This window comes from Myodes glareolus, chromosome 19, assembly GCF_982192425.1.
Source record: "Myodes glareolus chromosome 19, mMyoGla1.1, whole genome shotgun sequence".
NCBI classification, from domain to species: Eukaryota; Metazoa; Chordata; class Mammalia; order Rodentia; family Cricetidae; genus Myodes; species Myodes glareolus.
Genome location: NC_142044.1, coordinates 52,012,992 through 52,016,954, shown reverse-complemented (window position 1 = coordinate 52,016,954; position 3,963 = coordinate 52,012,992). Strand labels below are relative to the sequence as shown.

General features: G+C 39.8%; 1 pseudogene; it reads left to right on the top strand.

The window, feature by feature from the left end:
* The first annotated feature begins 3,097 nt into the window (after nucleotides 1-3,097).
* LOC125407187 (small nuclear ribonucleoprotein G pseudogene) lies at nucleotides 3,098-3,325 on the top strand (annotated as a pseudogene).
* Nucleotides 3,326-3,963: the final 638 nt, after the last annotated feature.

The window sequence follows — 3,963 nt, the reverse complement described above, 5'->3', positions numbered from 1 at the left end:
GTGAGTTGTTTTGTTGATCTTGGCCATTCTATCCGGGGTAAAATAAAATCTCTAAGTTGTTTTGACTTCAATTTTCCTGATTACTACTAAGAGTGAAAAGTTTTGTATATTTCTTAGCCATTCTTCCTTCTCCTGAGAACTCTTATTCAAGTCCCATTTTCAAATGGATTATTTGCAGTTTTTTTGATTTTTTATTCTTTGTTTTCTGAGTTCTTTATATATTCTGTATATTAATCCTCTATCACATGTATAACTGACAAAGAGTTTTTCCCACCCTCTGGGGTTTCTTTTCACCCAGTCAATTGTTTCTTTAACTGTCCACAAACTTTTTAGTTTTATAAAGTTCCACTTGTTAATTGTTGATCTTAATTCTTGAGAAAATAAAGTCCTATCCAGAAAGTTTTTTCTATCATATAGGGTACTGTATCATATAGGATACTATATTGTATAGGTCACTGTATCGTATAGGACACTGTATCGTATAGGGTACTGTATCATATAGGACACTGTATCATATAGGGTACTGTATTGATAGGGTACTTTATCATATAGGGTACTATATCATATAGGGTACTATATTGTGAAGGGTACTATCTGTAGGGTACTGTATCATATAGGGTACTGTATCTATAGAGTACTGTGTCGTATAGGGTATTATCTATGCTTTCTTTAGCAGTTTCAGTGCTTCGACTTTCATGTTTAGGTCTTTCATCCTTTTGAAGATCGTTTTAGTGTAAGGTGCTGTACATAAGTAACTGAGCAGGTTATATTTAGTCATCTGTATGTGTGTACATACATATATGCATGTCACAATGAAAAGAGAGGTCATTAATTTAAAAAGAAGAGCAAGAAGTGGAATATGGGAGTGTTTGGAGGGAGGGGGAAAGGGAAAGGAGAAATGAGGTAATTGTACTGTAATCTTAAAAACAAAGAAAAAAAGAGAGAGTACTCAAACATTTAAGTGGTTGCTGCTATTTAGTATCAGTTGCCTTGCCTACTGACTATGATTAAAGCAGGGATAGGGCTCTTCAATCCCTGGGTTGATTTCTTCTTCAAGATTATTTTCCAAGATACATTTAACATAAATTTTACCTTTTATTATAATGGAGAATCACAACAGTGTTTTTTGGAAGTGATGTAAGTTTGTAAGGGTGGGGGCTAAGTGTTTAGCAAGTTGATCTGTCTTTAGGACATGTCTATTGTTTTAGAGTTAAGAGTCTGGTGGATATAATTATGAGGAAGTTCATAGCATGGAGTCTATTTGCAGAATGGGGTATTGTAAAGATTATCTGGAAACACCAGTCCCTGGGAGCTATCGCTCCACCTTATTGACTTTCCCGAATTAAGGAGACTACTTATAACATAATCATGCCATGTCTCTCCATGAGAACCTACTTGGCACCCTGTCTACATACTCCCAGATTGCTGATCCAACCAACTTTAGAATATCATACTTAAAATTAAGCTTTTGAATTAAATTCTCAAGTGAAGTAAGGAGACAGGAACAGAACAACCCTACCCTATTTCTGTGGTGTGACTGGAGCAGTAGTTGTGAGATTGTTTTCTGCCTCAAATCCAAGACAAAGATTTCCATGCTCATCATTGATCACTCTTCATCTGACTAGGCTTTTCCAAAAGTCTCAATTCTGTCCTCTATCCTTGTCATCACTAAAGAGGCTTTGGCCATTCGCACCCAATGCCACAATTCCTTTAGCCTTGCAAAGGCTCTTTGGCCCCGGACCTATGCTGACACATATACATACTTCATATATTTCATAAACACTTCATATGTTTCTGAGATGAGTTCGCTCTGTGGCTCACTTTATTTAAAATACTTCAGAGATTCTAAAAATTGCCCCTAGCAATGGTTCCTCAAGTGAGACTGCCAGTTTGCTGGAAACATTTGCTATTTGATTTGATGGCTCCATAAGAAAGTTTTGCTTTAGGAAGTCAGGACCGTGAGGGGTGCGCCCACCCACTGAAATGGTGGGGCTGATCTAATGGGAACTCACCAAGGCCAGCTGGACTTGGGACTGAAAAAGCATAGGATCAAACCGGACTCTCTGAACGTGGCGGACAATGAGGGCTGACTGAGAAGCCAAGGACAATGGCACTGGGTTTTGATCCTACTGCATGTACTGGCTTTGTGGGAGCCTAATCTGTTTGGTTGTGCACCTTCCTGGACCTGGATGGAGGAGGGAGGACCTTGGACTTTCCACAGGGCAGGGAACCCTGACTGCTCTTTGGACTGGAGAGGGAGGGGGAGGGGAGTGGGAGGAGGGGAAAGGAAATGGGAGGTAGGGAGGAGGTGGAAATTTTTAATAATAATAAAAAAATAAAATAAAAAAGAAACTTTTACCTTAATCATTTTTGAAGAAAACTATTGGAAGATATATTGGTTTCCCTACCAAGTTAATTGGACCACAGACCTTCTTAACTTGATGAATTAAAACTATGATCTTAAGCATAACTTATTATCCTCAATCTTAAGACTATTTAAGACTACAGGGGGTAAGGAAGAGGAATTATGGGAGCCAAAGACATTGAGGATACTGGGAGACCGTGGCCTGCAGAATCAGCTAAGCAGAGCTCATGATGAGTGGGGGCAGCTAGCAGAGATTGAAGTGGCAATTGTGGAACCTGCATAGGTCAGTACTAGGTCCTCTGCATATATGTTATAGCCCTTGGCTTGGTGTTTGGGGAGGACTTCTGGCAGTGGGAGTGGGCGGGGATCTGATTCCTTGGCCTGCTCTGGGATCCTTTTTTTCCTACTGGGTTGTATTGTCTGTCCAGCCTTTATGTGAGGGTTTGTGCCGAGTCACATTGTAACTTGTGCTGTATTTGATTGATTTCCCTGGGAGGCCTGCTGTTTTATAAAGGAAAAGAGGTGGTGTGTGAGTAGAAGGGAATGGAGGGAAGGGAAACTGTAGTCAGGCTATATTGTATGAGATAAGAATAAATAAAACGAAAAAAGAAAGTTATGCTTTCTTCACAAGTAAAAGAAACAGTTGCTTTAATATTAAAGTGATATATGAAATCATCGGGTATGTGGGCACCCGCCCCTTTGCCATCACGCCGAGCCTGCTGAAGGGTTGTCATGAGCAAGGCCCACCCTCCCCAACTGAAGAAATTTATGAACCAGAAGTTATCATTGAAGTTAAAAGGTGGCAGACATGGATAAGGAATACCACAAGGCTTTGCTCCCTTTATGAATCTTGTGATTGGTGAGTGTGTGGAGATGGCCAATAGTAGGCCACAGAATAACACTGGAGTGCTGGTCATAAGAGACAGCATCATCATATTAGAAGCCTTGGAAAGAGTCTAAGCCAGGGCTGTTCAGCCGAGGAGTCCATGACCCTCCTCCAAAGGGCCTGTTTCACTATGGTGGAGAACTGGGTCATGAACATTTTCATATGAAACTTTTTGATAAACTTTTGTGGTACTCAAAAAAATAAGATGTGCAATAAATAACTCTTTGGAAATTAAAGACAAAAGTCAAGGAGACTAAGTTGTAGAGCTCCTGAACTTAGACATTTTCCTTCACTACATTTTGAAATAAAAGAGAAAAAAAAGGAGCAAAAGCAGGGCCGAAACTATCAATCAGTGGTAAAGCCCTTGCATAGCGTGTGCAAGGCTCTAGCTTCCATGAGAATGACTCCATACTAGTCCCTGGGACAGAATGGCAGAGTTGACTTCCAGAAGATTGTCTTGCTTCCTCTAAAGAAATAAAAAATGTTTTCAATGCTTCCTTTCACAATCAAGCTAGAAATAAAATATTCTGACTCAAAATACAACACTCGCAACCTTTCAGCTATAAAGCACGGTTGAGAAGAGAGTTCACTCTAGTGTAGGAAGGATCATGTCACGGTCATGCTGTCTGGCTTCAGAGTGATCACACCAAGCAATACAATCTGTTTGTTAGTCATGACAAACAATGGTTTAAAAAAATCTTTTGTATGTTTA